Here is a 21010-nt window from a genome sequence, read left to right as displayed (position 1 = left end):
GGGGCTCCAGCTGGATCTAGGAACTGTGTGGAGGTCTTTCTTCAGTTTGATGATTTGCCCTGGAAGAAAAGTGACCAGGATTATTCTGGACTCCAGTTCTAAACGGTTTAAACTTGTCTTTTCACAAGTAATTCTTCAGTGTAAGGTTCAGCAGTGAAAATGTTCTAGGAACAATTCCTGAGAGAAATGGAGGGAGCATGAAGCCATTCACTTTTGGATGCTAAGGCAACTCATAAGCATATACTCAGGGTGCTCTAGGTCATTTGGCCTAGGGGTCTGGGAATGTTTCCAACACCCCTTAATTTACTAGTATGAATGTTGTGACTGCCACTGAAGATTTGGCCCTTATAGTAAAATCATATATTCTGTTTTCATTGAAGTTTTTTAGTTTCTTATCAGATTCTATTGTGGTAAAGAAACATTTGTCAGATGACTTCCTGGAAAAAACAAAAATGTAGTTGCTCTCTTTTTTAAAGTTACTTGTATCTCCAGGATGAGTATTCTATATTATACAGCTTATTGGAGATTCATTTTTTTTTTCTTTGTTTGTTTCTTTTAATCCTGTAGTTAAAAAAAAATATTTCCCTAGCATAGACTCTTCATGAGAGGTGATACAGAGAAAGGAGGAGACATTTCAGGTGTTACAATGGACAAAGTCAGGTGAGGAACTGGAGCACAGCCCTCTGTTTCTGAGATCAGTGTACAAACTGATGTGCTGAGTGGTATCTGAGCAATATCTACCTCTTAAAATTTAATGGTGAACAAATTTTAAGTTACCTTATCCTCAATAGCCTTCAGATAGTGTTACAAAGCAGATATCTGAACATCCTCTCTTTGAAAAATATGCAAAGTTCAGAGGAAAAATATGCATAAATTTAGAGTCTTGTCTCTTCATCTTCATATTTGAGTGTTTGTTACTGTGGAGAGGAAAAGGCTAACGATTTACACTCAAGTTGTTAGAGATATTTGTTCCACAGATTAATAACTACAGCCTCAACTCAGATTGGCCCAGTTTTACTCTGGACATTGTTTTTACAATGAGTTGTGTCTCCTGATTTACTGATGTGCATTTCCACTCTACCACTTGGTTGGACTCTGATCCTGAAATTTCTTGCTTAATTGAGGTTGGGTGAAACCTACACATGACTAGAATCCTGTGGGTGAGGAAAGAGACAAGAAACTTTGCTACCATGCCTTGTTATTTAAAAAGGACAATTATGAACTTTATTGAATTCCTAGTCCCCCGGTTCTTCTTTCTGAATTTTTAAAACAAAACCCTAGTGTCTGTACATTGAACATAAGGCATTTGAACTTGAAAGGCATGACAGATCATAAACACATAGAAGGATTTAGAATTAATGTATTTTCAAAATAATTATTTTTAAAGTGGCTTTAACAGTAGGGGGATCTGTGGTTTTTGAATGACGGAGATGAGAAATATGAAAAATAAAGACTATGATGCATAACATAAGTGCAAGTAACGTAATAAAAACTGTTCGGTAAAATTGAAAAGCATACAAAGACTAGATCACTACTTTGTCAGTAAGCGATGACAGGACATTTATTGTATTATTATTCTTCAATGTATGCTTTGTCCGGATGTAAGCTGAAGGTTGAAAGCATTGAGCCATCAAAACAGATAATGAAATCCAGTCCTCAGGGAACTCCCACTCAGGAAACTGAAGCAGAAAAGATCTTATTAGAGTGTGTGTGAAAGCAAATGAGAAATGATGCAAATTGTACAGCAGTGCACAATTGTGAGATTTTCTGGCATCCATGAATCTTTGCATTGCTCTAATCAGATGTAGACATAGATTTGCTGTCCTCTAATTAATTTTCATGGCTTTACATTATCAGAAACCAAAACATTTGTAGGGTATGAAATACTAAAGGGCTTGATGGACTTGCTCTGCCTCATCTAGTCCAGGGACTGGAGACTGGACTGTTTACCGTGGTTTGGTGTCTGCCAGCAAGTTGATGCTGCTCATTCTACAGGCACAGGAACTGCTTTTGTTCTTGAAGCTAATACCTGCAGTGTTTTTTTAGGGTTCTCTGCTCCATCTTCTCTTCTATAAGTGTTCAAAAACCAGACGTTGAAAATTTGTGGGATGTTCTGAAGTGGGTATCCCTCAGTCACTGTAGTTATCAAAGATCCTTTTGTATAAATAACCAGAAATAAGGTGAATATGGTTGGTACTCCCAGGTGTCCCAGGGAGAACAAGTGACTGTTCTGTTCCATGACTGTCCTTCTGCTTTTAAGGATTTATCATTATGCAAAGTATGCAGAGTGTGAAATACTTTGTGTGTGTGTATGTGGAAAAAAAAATAAGAAAAAACAAAAAAAACCCCAACATCAAAGCAAAAAAATGAGGTATATTAGTATGCTTTACTAATAAATTACCTCTGGTCAAGGAAAACATGTACAGAATTTGCCTGAATTTCTTTATATTTGACCATTACTTTATTTTGGCTTTGTGCTACTGCTGCTGCTTCTTTTCACAGTTGTCAGCATAACTGAGAGAGGATGTAAAGATGGCAGCATTTTCCATCTCCGTCATTAACAGACGCCACACAAGTATTTTCTTTCTCTGAACTACTTATCTACTGACACTGTAGTGCTGCCAACACTGTTTAGACACAGTGCTGCTTCACTGTTATTCCTTGGAGAAAGATTTATCTGAGCAGATGCAATCCCTTCCCTCATGGCCTTTGAATAGGTGCTCTGCCCAAGATATACAGAAAATCAGATATACTGATACACAAAGAGGAAGAGGGGAAACTCTCATGTCCTTCATTCCTAGTCCTTCCTGAATATATATTTACTTCAGGTTCTATACACAATAAGTTGTACTTGAGATCTTCACAGGGCAAGAATCCAGAGCAGATTGTTATTCATTGCACATCAAGTACTTTCACTTCATACTTTTTCTACTTACAAACAGGTTGCTTGGAATTTTATGTCCAAGTTCAAGCTCTATTTCATAACTTGTAAGTTGTTATTTTTGGAAATGCTTTGGGTTAGTTGTTTTGTTTCTCAGTCCTGATTAGAAAGAAGTTCCCACAAATAAGACTTCACTCCTTGCTTCTTTATCCATTCTTGGAAGTCATTTGGTGTAACTTTAGGGCTTGACTGTCATCTTGCTAATTGCTGACAACATTGCAGAAAAATTGGCCTGCACTGTGTGTTGCAGCATCTTGTGAAAACAAACAAGATAGAGCAAACATTGAATCACCGCCTGTCAGCTCTGTGAGGTAAATGTCTGTTTGTCTCTTCTTCTCATTAAATGTGGCATAGGACACATTTCTCAATAAGAGATAACCATCCTTGAACTGCCCAATTTTTACTGTAAAGTGACCTGCAGAAATCTTGCTTCTGTAGAGTAAACCTGGAGCAGACAAGTGCAGTAGTGTTTAGTTTATAAGTCCTGAGGCTACATACTGTGTATGAAACAGCCATTGCAGAAATGATTCCTTCCAGACACCAGAATTTTGCTGCTGCTCGTCAGAAGGGTGAATTAGTTTAGTGAAAATGTTGAACCTCTAGATGATCCAGAGTGGACTGAGTAAAGAGCTGGATTTAACCTCTGATTTTGCTGAGATGAATAAATGTAATTTATTTTAAACTGTTCCTACATAGTAGTACTGCTTATGAGAGCCTTAATTCACTGACTAACTTGGCAATTATAATTATTATTAAATGCTAATAGATAATCCCTTTATGCTGTAAAGTGGCTGTATCGTGTGGAGAAGTAACAGTGAAAGTCATACAATTTTTAGGGAGAATCCTCACGTATATAATTCCAATGTTCTTACTGCAGAGTTATTCACAGCTGTGTCTGTTCTGTACTGGGTGCTCTCCTGGGTGTCTTGGGGCATGACCTGAAGATCACAGTGCTGCTTGCCTTTCTGGATTTTAATCATGGCTTCATTGCTTACTCCCTGGGAGGAGGTAGCCCAAAGTTTTAGTTATAGCCTCTGCCCAAGGGAAGGGAAGGCTGGTGGTTGGAGATGGGAAATGTATCCCTGACTCAATCAGTTTCCTATTAGGCTTATAGTGAGAAACTCAAGTCAGTGACAGAACTCTGTTTCCCCAATACTTTTAGGATCAGGCACTGGGGATTACACTAATGTCTCCTGAAGAGGGGAGAAAGGAAGCTATCTACTGCAGTAGATCTTTAGAGTATTTTCCCCCTGATAGTTTACTTGATAGCTGGCTTAGATGAAGGTGCTTTTTCTTGAAATTTATAGGATCAAAATCTGACAAGAATAGCACACTTCAGTTCCATCCCTTCTTTCTTGTTTTTGGCACTGAATTTATTATTTTTTCCCTGCTTGTTTCCATCAGGCAGTGAAGAGGGAGTACAACTCCCACTGCTGTAGATCTTCACATTTATCTCTAGAATTCATGCAGAGCTCAATACAAAATTGACAAATTACAGTGCAATTTCTTAACAGTTTCTTATACACCATATGGAATCTTTCTAATGGCTATAAGGTGAAAAGCATATCCGAACATTAACCTGGTCTTTAATTGATGTAAAACTGTATAATGTATTTGCATTTTTTTTTCTGTATTTGGCATTGAAAGCTGAGAGGCCATACCTTTGGGATCTAATTATGTAAACACATAAAATTTTTGTGAAAGGGCAGCATCATAGTGAAATCATGCAAGAACCTGAAATGACTACTGAAGTAATTATGGTCAGTTGGATAAAAGTATATTTTGTTCCAGATACAGAAATGCAATGAAGCTCAAGGACTTTTAAACTCCTGATATTTAAGTCCTTTACTTTATAGCTAGGAACTGCTGTACTTTTATTCTTTTAACTGAATGATGGGATTATTTCAACTTATGTGTATAAAAAAGAGCATTAAATGAATTGTATTAAAGAAAAGTGACATATTAATAACTCAGAGAGAGCAATTTCATTTCCCAGTGCCTACTTTGGGTCCTCATGGTCTAATCTTAATTTCAAAGTAGTTTCTTTGGGATTGAAGAATTAAGTGCGACTTCAGCATTAAAAATTGCTTCTGATTTTGGCAATTCCTTACATATATAAGGACAGTTCTCTATGCGTCTGTCTCTTCTCTTTTTTTAAAGCTTCATGGTTGAACTGATTGAATGCGCTGATTTTGTGGGTAGTAACATGAAAATAAATTCTTCATTAGGATGTTAAATTTGCTCAAAAATATTTCTTCGTCAGAGCAATATACAGGCTAAAGGTCAAGTGTAATTTCTTTATCATGTAATGATCTAATGGCATTAATTTACAACAAAATAGTGTTAAAATCTCCATGTCATAATGAAAGGAAATAACAATTTATTAGTCAAAGTCTTGCTAGAGTATTTGTCTTACCTGAAATAGGAGTGGCTCATATGTATTTGCCCATGTTGGAAAAGTCAAAAAAGGGTAGTCTTTTTTATTTTTGGATGTACCTATAATGAGTTAAAATTTATATACTGGCCATCAGCTTTTCTTCACAAATATTGATGTATATTTGCAGACTAGCTTGAGACTACGGACCATAGAAAATCTCATTCCAAGTTAATGATGTGGCTTTCCATCATTAATTTTAAAGTCAGAAAACTTCATCCATTTGCTGTATTGATTTGCTAATGAGAACACTTCTGTGTTCTCTTGTGTATGCTACTTGTTTTGTACGTTGTCCGAGCTCAGGACCTGGGGTGATCTGGACATGATAGCTACTCTCAACAGGATTGTTTCTAATTTATTTTGCCTGAAATTCCGTGTCTGAGTTAGTCTGGAAGATGCAATTTTACCGAAGAATGACTTTTTCTCAGCTTTCTTGGCTTTCTAATAAGGTGAAAGAGAGGGTGAGAGAAAATATGCAACCATTTGCAGACCATCAATTGTACAATTAGGAAAATAGAGCTGCATCATCAAATTAATGTCCACTTAGCAGAAATCAGTTTAAGACTTCTGACTTTCAAACCTGGTAATGTCTACAAATCTAGAAAATTTTATTTAATATAAAGAAAGGAGATCTTGCCTCTTCATCCCTTCACCTGTAAGAAAGCACTCTGTGACACTTTTTGACACCTTTTATTATTAAGATGATGCCTTGGCTGAAATGCCTGTATAAGAAGGGAGGAGATCTTTGAGACAGTGAGTTATGGACAATAAGACTTGTGGTAGAAAGGACTGATGCAAACATCCACTTGCACAAGTTGAATTGGTGTTTCTATGTGTTTTCTAAAGAAAATATATTTTTTAGCCCAAATCCACTTGCAAACCTTTATTTTCTTTTGGATATGTTTGACTTTTTAAAGTTTTCATAAAATAATTGCAGATTATAAATAGTCATGAAAAAGAATATAATATAAACATGAAGTTCTATGATGTCTGATTGTCATCTCTCACCGTGTGAAGAAGAAACAAAGACACTTCATTTTGCCATATTTTAATTTCCAAATATTTTAAGTGGAGAGAGAAAAATGCATTTGAAGCCTTAAGTTAATGATCTTCTCAAAGAAGACTGGGTAAACTCACTGTGATCATACTCATGCATCCCTGCATTAAAATTTGAAGCAAAGATTCAGGTCAAGATTAAAACCTGAGTCAAAGATCAGTGTTGGTCTTGTTTTGAATGGTTCCAGCCAGGTCTTTGGCATAGCACTGAGAGCTGCAATACAAGCTCCTGAGCAGCACCCCTGTGGTCCCAGCCTGCTCTGCCCAGGCACTCTGCCTTACACCTCCTCTCCCACTCCTAAAGCTGAAGAAAACCCTGGTGATAAGTACATGGTTCACAAGCCGTGTGGTGCACACTAGATCCTTAATAGAGAATTCACCCTGCCATGCTCTTGGTCCCATTAAAATCTCACCTTCCCCTTAGTCTGCTCTGCCAAGAGAAAAGAAGACAATCTCCCACATTATTGAAACTAATAAGGACTGAAACTAAGACAAAAACTGTGTGACAAAAATGTAAAGAAACAACATTCTTTATAGTAGAGCAAGTGCCAAAAGTCTCTCTTAGATAGCCACGGTGTTTTTCCTTTTCATAATGTGCATAGGACTACGGCCAGCCTCCTCCTTCTTTATCCGTTCCTGGGGGTATTCCCTGTTTATTCCATTGCTTTTTCCAAATGAGGTCTGCCATAACAAGACCAATTGCTCCAAGCTCCTGAAAAAATAAAACTTGGTCAGAATTAATTTTCCCCTTTGGAGGACATCCCTCTGACTGTGTGGGAATTAGTCACTATTGCATGGTAAAATAAATCAAATATCACTACCTGGGTGTACTTTTTCTATAGCTCTCTCTTGTCTAAAGCATCTCTGCTGTAAATAGTTCAAGGAGCTGATAGAGCAGAACTGAAAAGTATTGCTGTAGGAATTTAGTGCCCATTTATCATGGCTGACCTTCCCAGGATGTGACAGCAGTGCTTACTGTTGCCTTTGCATTCTTTCAGATCCAATAGATTTTAATAGTCCTGCAGTCAGCAGACTTCTAAAATATCAAAGTATAAAAACACATTAAAAAAAAAACAAAACAAAACAAACCTTTGGATAGGGTGGCAATAACAGAGGGGTCAGGGAATTACAGAAACAGAGATGTCTCAGAATGGCCTTGTAACATTGTGGAAGAAGTGATTTTTTTAACTCTGAATGCTGGGAGAAAATGCACTGGAATTTTAGCAAAATGGTGTCTCTATCCCTCCTTAAAAATTTATTCAAAGTATACTCTTTAAATGTAAATTCTTATTCAAGCTCAAGATATTTCAAATTCCATAGTTTTTTACTTGCTGCTGCTTATGCCATAAACTTTGCTGAGTAATGAACCATCTTTCTCATCTGCCACAAACAGAGTATATGGGCAATTAGGTAAAGCTGAAGTGGCCTCAATAACTTCAAAAAGGGGTCACTTTTCTTTCATGTTGACAATCAATACTTTAGCTACATTGTTGCCTTGTGAGTTTTTTTGGCTGTTTTATTACCCTGCATGCCCACTTTTCTTCTCTCTCATTTTTATTCATGCAGCTCTGCATCTTTGTGAGTAGTTATTTCAACAAGTTGCGGATTCCAGATAATGGGTTTTGGCATCCTAATATTATTTTCTTCTAAACATATTCAAAATATAAAGCATATAAATTACTAAGATCACTCCCTTGAGATTCTATGCATTAATTTTTAAATGTGCTACTTGATGTCCACTGTCTATGACTCTTCTAGGTTTTCTATATTAACAGAGGGTGGTGACTTAGGGTTCTTTCTCTACCATAGCATGGGCAGTTTGGGTTTCTCATATCGCTGGACAAAAGCAGATGCTGTTACCTGAAATGGAACTGCTATGTGCCCCTTCCCGAATTGCTGGTGGCATGATCATAGTACATATATCAAACTTCCCTTTTATGTGCAAGTTTGAAGCCGGCAAAGTGTCCTGTTACCTTTTTTTTTTTTATCAAAGATGATGGTATTTTTCTCGTAGGAAAAGGAAAGGAAAATATTTATTGAAGTGGTTTACATTAGGCCACTTGATTCTAGGAGATGTTTTTTGGGTCTTATGTGTGAAAGTAAATCCAGAATAAAGAACATGGAATCAAGAGAGATAAACACCTCTTATAGAATTGCCGGGAGAACTATTTAACTTTATTTTGTAAAGCTTTTTGCATTTTTCCCATTGATAGGAAAATTCATGGGGAAAAAAACACCCCAGGGATGCAACAGTTCTGTTATTTGACTGACTATGGGAGTGAAAGAGTCCCCTGCAAACATACTTCTAGCTTGTTCTCAGCAATTACTTTCTCCATAGGAAACAGATTTCATCTGCCACTGAACTTGCATTTTCATGAGACAAGTTAGTGTACCCATGCAAAATTTTTAAATTTTTTTTTTTTTTTTTTGGTAAAAATCTGGGAACTTGCTGCTGTAAAATGTGAGTATGCCCCTGTGATTTATAGATCATAATTTCATCCAGTAATAGTCGGGCTGGAGCTAAGGAATGGTTACTTTCCACATTGCATTCTGCACCTTTCAAAAACTTCCATTCACATTAGGTGTTGTCCTGTGACTTGATTTTACACCACTTTAATTAAAACTTCACTACCTATCCAGATTGCCATTATCAGGAAAAACACACAAATTACACCTGAATGAATTATATAATCCATTCATATGGAGCTATTCATTGTCTGGGTGTATGTAAAGATAAACATATGTACAGACATATGGATAAATGTCTGTATATGTTGATTAGGTCATTAAGCCATGCCAGGTCAGTTTTATTATGTCAGATAAATTATTTGAAGACCTGGTAAAAATTTAATTTCATTTATGTTTTCTCTAAAATAAATTTTCATTTTTTATATAATAGAATTTTGAAACACACCTTCTTACGTTTTTTTATTGGTTTTTTAGCCCCTTTATCCTCTTACTTGATTTTTCTGCAGCAAAATATAAAAAGGAAACAAGGAGTTAGGGAATAACAAAGGAGCTTAGACATCCCGAATTGTTTTCCCATTAGAAAAAAAACCCAGGTCAGCTTTGGTCATATTTTTTTCCTTTTTTTTTTTTTCCTTTAAATTCGTTTTTTTCTAGCCCGCATGCAAAATGTAAAATTTCCATAGCAAACTTTCATTTTCCTGTCTGGAGAGTTGGCTAATTTGTTCAGGTTTGAAAATGGCCAAAGCAGGAACAAATTTGAAGATCATTGTGGCTGTACTAAATGCTTGCTTGGACATGGGCCATACATCTGCTCTGCTGGAGAAGGGTTGTTTTGTTTACAAATTTACCTTCCTAATTGCTCATGTTGAAATAAGACTTATTTAGTGCAGTGGTATTTGACAGGATTAGTAGTTCTTCTTGCTCTCTTTTATCAGGGTGAGTGCTGGCTTTGGATGTGGAGTAGCTTAGGAAATTAGTTCTGCATCTTTCAAAACTGTATTTGTTTACATGCAGAGCAAATATGAAATATCTGATATGGATACAGTTCTGTTAGATGCTTGAGTTGGAGAAGGCTTTGGGGAAATCTAATTGCAGTCTCTCAATACTGAAACGGGGTTTAAAGGAAAGATGAAGACAATTTACTACAGCAGTCTACAGGGATCTGCAGCAATAGGAAAACAGCATATTTTAAACTAAAGGAGTGTAGATTCAGACTAGACTTCAGGAAGAATTTTTTTACTGTGAGGATGCCTAGAGTGTGGATGCCCTGTTCCTGAAAATATTCAAGGTCAGGTTGAATGGTTTTTAGCCAGCTGATCTAGCTGAAGATGTCCCTGGGGGTTTGGACTAGATGACCTTTAAAGGACCTTCCAACCCAAGGCATTTTTTGATTCCAAGAAATTATTCAAAACATACCTGTGTAACTTATCTTAGATGGCTGTCACAGAAGTTCATGGGTTAATCTTTGGCTGACTATTTGTGATCCAATAGCACAGGTAGATGTGATAACCATAATGTGTCACAGGAATGCATTTTTGTCTTTTTCATGTAGTCCAGGTCAGATATGAATAGCTGGGGTTTTTTTTCACATTGGACAGTTCTCATGTCTGCCAGTTTTCACACACAGGAGGTGTGCTATGGTTGCCTTCGGGTTGTTTGTGACCCCTCTGGTAGGTCTGGCATCTCACCAATGGCTGACATCAAGTGCTGACAGGGCTGGTGTTGTTAGCAGTCCTGTGACCATAAAATGTCTGGTAGTGGTGGCTTGATTATCTTACATGGTGTCACCTCTACAAAGGCTTTTAAAAGTGGTAAGTCATGTTAGATTGCAACTTCTTTGACACATCACAATCCCTAATGCTGCTGAGTGATCCTGTGTAATTTTGGCATAATATCTTGCAATCAAGTCAATGTTTTCAGAGGAAACACACAGCTTTAATGGAGTTTTCCCCCATGTATTTAGTTTGCTTTGAAATAAGAGGCAAAAGTATGTTTTGTACATATTTCTGAACAGAAGGATATAATATTAGTCAAGTGTACTGGCAATTCTATCATATGACTTCTTTCTTCTCTCACCGGACTTAAAGCCAGCACACTTTCTCCACCAGGCAGTTCTTATACATGAGAGTAAAATACAAATCTCATTTGATTTCTGTTGCAAATGTGATTATTGTCTAAAATTCTCCATAATGCACCTCACCCAGCAATTAGCAGTCTTGCGAGTAAGTTGTCTCAGTCTAGGTCAGCCACAGGCAGACTTTTGGCTGGTGCTCTCACAAGAATCCCTCACATGCTGTGCCAAGCATTAAGTGATCATTCTCAGGGTGTCTGTGGTCCTGCTGCCTTGTCAATGTGGAGACTTTTGAATTGTTTAAATAAGAACTACTAGTGGCCTTGGCTTCTGAGTATGTCCTAGTGAAATAAAAATAAATGCTCTCAGGAAAAGCCTTTCCTTCTACTCGTATTGCTGTCAATGTTCCAATGCACCAGAAGTTTGAAATGAAAAGAACTCTTTTGCATGCTGCTGCAGTGCTCTTCAGCTGACAGCTTGATGATGTAGTGTTGGTATTTCTAATTCCAGTCACTAAGTAAATTTCAGAGTTGAAAGAGTTAGTTCGATTTGCTAGTAGGGAAAATATATGTAGATTGTTCAACACTGGCTTTAAGTGCATATCACTGGTGTTTCGGTGTGAAGATTCCTATGAAGAATGTAACCACACCATAGTAATATTCTTCAAATTTGAATGTCTTTTTCACTGCAACTCTATTGTGATACAGATATAAGATATGGAAAGAATAAATAATATGTACATGTTTAATCATCAAAAGCTGAACAAAGCAAAAATCTCCTCTAAGATGCTGATATTCCAAGCCTATTCCCTAACAGCTGGATAATTGAAAATGCAAGTAGTTTAACAAGTACTCTAAGGCAAAGGCTGTTTTAAAGCATCAGGGAAATTATTGTGTGGTACTTATAGATAGTTTTCAAGTACACAGATGCCCTAAAACATATACACTACTTATTCGGAAATGTACAGTAGACATTGCATGGTTAATTTTCTTTTTTTTTTAGAAAGAGTGACAGGCCTGAATTTAGAAGACTGCTTAAAGAAGCTGTAACATTTTTTATAACTATAAAAGAATTAGGCATTTATATCAAAGTTATTATATATATGACACACATTTTCTATTTTTAAAATATAAGTATAATTTTTTTGCATAAAAGAAGTGCCTTTGTAATTCTGATATTAACTGCTTGTTCTTTATTTGAATTGCTAATTTAAAAAAAACATATAAACCAAACCAAACCAAACCAAAACCACCAACACATGGGGAAAGATAATGAAGCTGTCAGTTAAGATGGTAGCACCTGGACACCCTGACCTCGCAGCTCTGTTCACAGTAGTTATCATTTATGACTACATCAGGTGTTTGAAAATTAGAGTTGTCAAAAGCACTTATGAGTTACCTCTCTATTTGCTCCTTGCATTCATTACTCTAAATGTTGTGGAAGGGCAAGCACTGACTGCTTAAAAATTAATGTAGAACTGACTGAGTTATGAAATATAAGTGTCACAAAAGTCTTTGTGAAGCTTTTTTTTTCTGTTGACATCATCACTTCTGTAGAACCACTCTTCATGATTCAGGTGTCTCAGTTTTCCTTTGTAAATCTAGTTAGAGATGATACAATGTAGGGTTAACACTCTTAAACCTGACAGGTCTTTTGAATTGTTTCTAATGTTGCATTAATAGACACTTCTGTCACTACAGAAAAGAGCACAATTGTGTTTTGACAAATACCAAGTTTCTTATTGATGACAAAATTTATCAGGTGTGCTAGGCACAGGAAATGCTGTCAGGAAAGGTTTAGAGTACAGCTTGGGTTATATGTCTGGTAACTTCTCTTCCTTAATATAAAAAACTAAAGCAACACAATGCAAAAACTTCTGTTCTGCAAACACTAATTATTTCTTTATTGCTAGCAAATATTCACAGATTACTTTTGAGTAAGGTGGGAGGGCTTCTCTATATGTTTTGTTTAGTCTAGGTTTGTTTCTTTGGATTTTGGGGTTTGTTGGGTGGCAGGTTTTGTTTTACTTTGGTTTGTTTGGGGTTTTTTTGTGTTTGGTTTTATTTTAAACTTTGGGGAGTCTTAGTCAGGACTCAAGATTCATGTCTTAAAATTTCAACACCTTGTCTTATCCCTTCCTACAAAAATTTCAACTGAGCAGTGACCTCCTTCTGACCCATATGGCAACCTATTTCCCATCAAGCCCCTCTGGATTTCTGATTGTCTTGGAGGAGTTTTATATTTCATATTCTTCTGTTGTATGTTAGACCCTTCTTCTCATACCTGTGACACTGTACTATCTCATGCTTTTAAGTTAGAAAAATATGTTCTCTTGAAATTAAGAGTCAGTTGGCCTCCTAGTTCAAGAATATTCCAGTGAGACTGCTCTCATCTTTTGCTGTTTGAATGGTAATGAAAGTGAAAGAATGGTATCTCATGGATAGAGATGAATTCAGATTTCTTAACTGGTTTAATAAAAACCTTCTTGTCCTGCAAACAGTAACAGGCACTGCAATGCCTGACATATTAATGGAAACTGATATTCAGTGAATGAAAATAACCTATAATTTACAAACCAAATTATATTTGAATTACACCCCCTCAAAAAAAAAAAAGCCTGACCCTGCCTGAATATCTTATCACATTAATTTAATTTTTTTTTTTTTTTTTTTGCATTAGATGATCCAAATGTTTAATAGGATGCTTTGGGATTCAGAATCAGCTCTTCATTTATCTAAACGACTGCTTCCTTAAATTGAAAACTCACTTCTGACAGTGGAATGACTTAATTTGAAGTTAATATGGAGAATCTTTATTAAACTGTATCTGATGTCCTGGCTTGCAAGGAGAGTGTTTTTATGTATTTTGTCTTAGCAGTCAAAATAATAAAAAGCTCCTTTGGAGTCCAGCTAACAAAGATGACAGAAGGCAAAGGGATGGAGGTGGAAGGCTGAATCTGGCTGAATCATCACAGCAAGGATGGCATGAATAGGGTAGGAAATTTAACTTTGACTTTCTAAGAAATAACATACACTATTGCTCAAAACTGCATATGTTTTGCAGTGCCATCTGTTGGGAATAAGTTCATGTTTCAGGCAAAAGGGAGTAATCAGTACTCAAATATTTTGGGGGTAGCACCATTTTTTACATAAAATTTTCTTTTTCTTCACTAAAAGTATGCTTTTAATGAAAAATAGTTTAATATGCCAATAAAGGTTTTCAGCTACACATGTATTGTAGAAGGTTTCTAGCTAACAAGTAATTATAGACATGTAGTTAATTTATGCATCAGGAGTCTTTCTATAGAATTCATGAATTCTGATAGTTGAGCTGCTGCTGGTCCCCAATTCCTGAAAAAGCTGTATGATACAGATTCTCCCACTCTACTACTGTCTCATGACACCCAGCCTGGAGCACTGCATTCAGCTCTGGAACCCCTGACATTAGAAGGACCTGTACCTGCTGGGGCAAGGCCAGAGGAGGACCATGAATACAGTCAGAGAGATGGAGCACCTCTCCTATGAGGAAAGGCTGAGACCTGGGGTTGTTCAGCCTGGAGAAGTCTCTGGGGAGATCTTTCAGCACCTTCCAGTACCTAAAGGGCCTATGAAAGAGCTGGAGAGGACTTCTGACTTGCACAGGTCATGATAGTACAAGAGGAAATGTCTAAACTGAAAGAGAGTAGGGTTACATTAGATATTAGGAAGAAATTCTTTACTGTGAGGGTGGTGAGACGCTGGAACAGGTTGCCCAGAGAAGCTGTGGATGCCCCATCCCTGGAGGTGCTCAAAGCCAGGTTGGATGTGTATTCTCTGAGCAACCTGATCAAGTGGAAGGTATCCCTGCCCGTGGCAGAGGAGTTGGAATGAGATGATCTTTAAAGTCCCTACCAACTCAAACCATTCTCTGGTTTTATGATTAAAATGATGTTAATTCTTTAAACTGATTTAAGAGCCCTTAGATTTGACAAAGTATGACTTAGACAAGAAACAAATGCAAAAAATCCCTTAGTCTTCACTTTTCTAAGTTGTGATTAAATATCTCAAAGGTTCTTTCAACCCGCCATTGAAGAAAGTCAAAGACACATATGCCTGAAAATAAAACATTAAATACTCACCTGGAATAATTCCATAACATAAACTAAGGGCTAGTATTCTCTGAGAGAGAGCACAGTAAAAATAAATGTAGACAATCCAAAGATATATGTTTTAGAATGCATAACCTTCTAGGATAATCAGAGACAGATTTTAAATGCAGAGAATTCATTGCACAAGTTGACCAAAAGTTCAAGTGTTGAATTTTTAAGCAATGTATTAGAAATGTGACTTTGTTTAATTACTTTTATGTCAAAAGACAGTGCCTGCTCAAGTCAGTAAAAATTGTGATGTTCTGGTTTTATAGCATATATTCGAATAATTTAACAAGGGCAATATATGCTGTTCTTTTTTTAATATTATTTTAATCTCAAAATATCTGCAAAAAACAGTAGTAACCACAGCAATGTTTTTATGACTGGTAATGAGTGTTTGGGGAATGGTTTGGGGAAATGAGATAGAAACCACATTTATATTTGAACTCTCTTAAATTTGAACATTTCCTGTAATTAGCTGGATTACTAGTTTCATGGAGAACTGGAGCAACCCCAAAGTTAGTTTTTTATTTTCTCTTTTCCCCTCAAAATTGAATTTCCATGCTGCACTAATGATTGAGAACTGGGCTGTGTTTATGGGTTATCAGAGTTCATTCTGCCCGTGTTTAAGAAGCATCTCTTGAGATTTGCTCTTCCAGTAGCAGTCAAGTAAGAATAGAAAACTCCAACCTTGTGAAAAATGCAGAAAGCCAATGAGGAAGGGAAAAATACAACCCCTTAATAAGATGGGACATTTCTTTATTAATGATTCATCTGAACTCCTTCCCTAGTTCTGCAGCCTGCTAATATCTAAAAACTTATTCACCATATTGATGTTCAGGAACTGAAGATGAATTTGAATTCCATACCTTTTGATTAATTCCAACTTTACAGGAGCAAAGTGAAGGACATTTTAAAATCAAAATATGATCCTTTTATATCTTTTACTTTTCTTTATGATTTAGAAAAAAGAAATCACAAATTTGTAATTTTATTTGACTTAGCACTAAAAGTTCTCCTTCAAACCAAAGATTAGCTGAAATTGTGGAAAGGAGACCTTTATGCAAGCTGTGGCCATGAACTGTCAGATAAGCAAGTTTAATAGTTACTGGTTTAATCTAAAACGGTTGACATAAAACCGACAATATTTTTTTCTAAATAGTATTTAGGGGATAATGTAATGAAGGGTGCTCTTTAAAGGCAGTCTGGGCATATGAACAACCCATAAGCCCTAAAGTTTTTACATATCTATCACTTTATTTCATTGCTGTCATTAGTTTTAATCCCAACTGCCATTACAGGCAGACTAAAAAGTATTCCAGTCTTTCAGTTTGCTGCTCTATTTTTTATGCAGCTAAGTTCAGAGGTGAGGATGAATTAATTTGTTGTGATGAGCAGCAGGTGCTCTGTGTGGGTGTCCCCACTTGAAAGATGCATGATGAGACTCTATATCATGTTCTTAATATTTTCCTGATTAGAATGGACCTGTTTTATATGTGATATTTCTGAAAAATAATATTTCAAAGTCACTTACTTGTACAGATGGTGCCACAGTAGCATATGTATAGCTGCATTTGAGCACCTGTGAAAGGCGGACCTTTTATGAAATGAAGAGAAATTTCTGGCAGGCAACACAATTTCATTACCAGAATGTGAAATTTCTGTCAGGTGCAGATGTTTCTTCTTTTTTCTATTCTTTTCATCAGCACATTGTTCTCCATTTTAAGACACAAAAAGTACAAGTACGTTACATGCTAAAAAATCTCACAACTGCGTCCCCTTTTTCCCAGAATTTGCTTATGATGGGAAGATAAAAATTTCTCATTCTTGTCAACAAATCTGAAGTTTAACAGGACACAAGAAATTCCATCAGGTGCCATAAAGAAACTAGAGGATTTGAGTGTTCTAAGCCTTTAAACCATTATGGTTTGTTCTGCAATCAGCATTTTCATTCACAAAGAACACATACAAAAAAAACTCTAAATAATATCTCTGTTGCCTTTAAGCACATACAAAATATTTATTTACAACACATGTATCTCGTTTTCCTTATTTCCAATGTGTACATATAAATAAAACAAAAATAAGGCTAAATTCTTGTTTATAAATTGGCAAGTTTTCAAGTTTTTAGGCAATAACTTTTCTGAGACTTGATGTAACTTTTAATGTAGTCACAATTTGCCTGGTTGATTATTTTGCCCTAATAAATCTGAATAAATTGCTCTTTCTGTCCTCGTACTGTCCTGAGTAAGTGATGACTAGGAATGAAACACAAATCTCATTTAATGGTCAGCTAGGGATTGCACCACAGTGCATGTCCTCAGGGTGTGTTAGCTATGATAATATGTCCCTTAGCATCCTCATTCCCTTTGCATCCTCATTCCCTTAGCATTCTCAGCACGTGCCCCTTATCACAGTGGTCTATTTGCAAAGTCAGCTGGAGGTGAATGAGCTTGAGGCCAGCAAAAAGCAGGACTGGGAAACCTGTCTTGGGTGATAGAATTATAGAATACCCTAAGCTGAAAGAGACCCACAAGGATCATCAAAGCCCAAATCCTGGCCCTGCACAGGTCAGCCCCACAGGTCTGCCTTTTGTGTGGTTCCATCTAGTCAGAGAAACCTTAGGTGAATATTGCTGATCCCTTGAGTGAGCTCTGAATAGAAAAAATCAGTAATTCATGGGTTTCTCCCACTTCTCCAGGTTCAAGTTTTCAAAGTGAGGGCAAAGTTGTGTTAAGGTTTGGAATAATCTTGTAGTTAAAAGGCTTTCTATGGCACTGTGCAAGGAATTGTATACAAAGATTTCTAGTGTACATTTCAAGTGAATGTTCATATTAAAAGAAAAGTCCTCTTAGACTTGTACATTTTTGAAAATACTTGGCTTTTAGGGCTCTACTCCAAGCATTTGCTTCTGACAGGACTTCTATCCTTATGAATAGAAAACTGTCCTTCTGAATCCTGTATAATGAATGTGATGTTATTTGATCATGGAAGAGTTACTTGAGTTTATGCATGAGATTCTTCTGAAGAATGAGAAGTGCTAGAGATAACTGTTCCCAGTAGAGAAAACATCACTCGTTGCATCCAAAGTGAACATCAACCCTATCAAAAAAAAATTCCAAAATTGCTGTTACTTTAATCCTGTTACATGGAATGAATATTGGCAGAGAAGCATAAAACAGGAGTCATAAAACTATGTAGTAGCATGCAGTGGTGGAGGTGAGAGGGGAAAGTAGTCTGGAAGTGGTGTTAAGTCCACATTTTTTTCATTTGCCCATTAATAATATAGGAGGAAGCACAAAGATTTTTATAGTAGAGGCAGGAACATTACAACTGGAGTTTTGCATAAGTCTAACTAGAAAGTAGAAAAATAATGCCATTTAGATAGAAAAAAAGAGCAGGACAACATAATTGGAAAAAAGGTAATCTGAATGGCAGGGTTTTGGCCAGATGGAATTACTTGAAAATTAGAAATGTTAATATCTGTGTTTTTAGAAGTGGATGAAAAAATGACTACAAGTATAAAATTTAAGAGGGCAGAGGAAAAGTGGAAGAATGAGTTGCAGGGTAGGAAGGAAATAACGTGACTGGTTTTAAATACACTGAGAACACATCACCAGACAAATGATAGTGTCTGTTTGCACTGCTTTGGTGAAAACATGCCTGAGGTATTCTCTGATCTCTTCATTCTGGAAAATGACAAATGATAAATGTTGTTACTAAAAATAATTAAGCATCTGTGACAAATATGTTCTTTGGACAAAAAAAAGATTAAATATCTTACACATATATAGAAGGGGAAGTCTCAGCTGTGTGGCTGAAAACTCAGAGTCATTTCTTATTCTTGATTTTCAGGACTTGATCCATGCACAGGCTGCAGCAGTTTCAGAGGTTACCTATCCATGTTGTCCAGCACTCTTCCTTGCTACAGATCTCCTCTTCCCTGTTTCCCACTCAGCAGTGCTGCGTCCTGTGTGGGGTGAGCCAGGATCTGCAGGTCTTGACAGATGCCTGTCCTGAGACAGAATTTTGCAGTGCTATGTTGGATAACACCTGCTCTTCAAACTATTGTTGTTGTCTCATAACTGGGAGGTTTTTCACAGCTCAAGTTTATTCAAAACCTGCTAAATAAGAAATAGAGATAAAAACCTAAATAGAAATATTAGTGTGTCACTGAGTAAAGCCCTGATGTCCTTCTAAGCTGACCATTGACTGCAATCCAGTTTACTTCCGTCCAAAAAGACATGATAAAACTGGAGAAGGTAATAAGAACAGGCAGCAGCCACATCTCAGAGTATGGAGTGACAGCAGAGAAATGAATAAAGAGAATATGAGGTTTTCACTTGTGGAAAAGAGACAGATGAAGAGTTATATGTACTAGATGTTAAGGAATCTTCCCAGTCTGACCATTCAGGAGGCTCTCTGGCAGTCACACTCCCAATGTCAGAGGTTTCCACTGCTGGGACTTCCTTCACAGCAGCTCCAGTGAGCCAACAGGTGCCCATCTTGACTCCCCACACACTCCACTCACATGCAGCCAGACCAGATTTCCTTACAGTTTTGACCTTGTGTTTCCTATGGCAGAATCACAGGTGCCTCATTCCATAAACACATTTATTCATGGTGCGGTAACACAGAAAGCTCGAGATGGTGCCTTCGAGGAGGACCCCATGGCTTTTATCCCCTCACAGTCCAAGCATGCACAAGTTGCACAAGTCTCACTCTTCCCCCTGAGTCCTCCACTCCTTCTGTGTCTCTCAGTGTTCATCCACCTGGCTGTCACCACCTGTCTTTGTGCCCTTTGTTAACCAAAGCAGTTCTTGGCCTCTTGTCTCCAGCTCCCACCCAGAACTTAATATGCCTCTCAATCTGCAGTTGTCAAACTTTGCCAAATCTTTGCACAAAACCTTTGCCTCAATGTGGACACCTCTAAAAGTACTGTGGAGAAAGTCATTAAGGAATGAGTTCACTGTTTCTTTTCATTAAAAGAGTGAAGGGACATAAAATAAAAGAGGTAATACCTATCACTTGGTTTGGGGTTCATTCTAAGTAGACTTTGAGAGTTTTCACTGTGTGGAAATTAAGCTTGGAACATCTTTCCTCAGTGAGTCAGACATAATAATAATAATAATAAATAATAATAATAAGCATATGGGTATGAAGAGGAACTAGACAAGTCTATGAAGGAAAACTCTGTGGAAGGTTTTTAAATCAAACATCATTTTTTCTTGGGAAATCCCTGATCCTCCTTGAGGCTCAGCAAGACCTAGGGAAAACCATTATTATGTGATTCTTTGTTCTTAAACTGTTTTCTAGACACTTACTGGTCTCAGAAACAAAATGCAACATTGAATGACCCAATAAGGTCATTCTTATAGCCTTAATGCCAATGACTGGTAGAGTTTTTCTGACTATGAGGCATCCTCTGCTTTCGTTAATTAGAAAACAGAGATCAATGCATAGTTTTACTGATATCATGCAGCCACATTAAATTTTGGCTTGAGTTTTTAAGGTGATACAGTAATTCTTACTTTTCTCAAATTGGTGTTACCTAGTCACATAGTGTACTTTGTTCTGGAGATGCCTGTATTCAATGTGGGGTGAGTATATATTCCACTGCATTAAATTTGTAAAGGTTTTGGGATTCTTTGAGATGAAATGAGCTATATAAATGCAAGCTGATATTATGTTTGCAAAATCTGTGTGACTGAGAAGATCAATCTTCCAGAAAAATGTCAGCAGATACAGCCAGTTTATTATTTCTGAAGGCTGAGAATAAGAAAGTGATAGAAAATGAAATCAGCAGACTGGATAAAAGCTATTTGTTTTGGTTTCTTTTCCTTCATGAAAGAAAACAATGGAGTCTAGAAAATATCAAGTGAAACTTTAGACTTGACCTTTCATAGTTCA

The sequence above is a fragment of the Corvus hawaiiensis genome, chromosome 26, assembly GCF_020740725.1.
Source record: "Corvus hawaiiensis isolate bCorHaw1 chromosome 26, bCorHaw1.pri.cur, whole genome shotgun sequence".
NCBI classification, from domain to species: domain Eukaryota; kingdom Metazoa; phylum Chordata; class Aves; order Passeriformes; family Corvidae; genus Corvus; species Corvus hawaiiensis.
The sequence above is the reverse complement of the archived record's forward strand: the minus strand, read 5'-3'. Positions refer to the sequence as shown.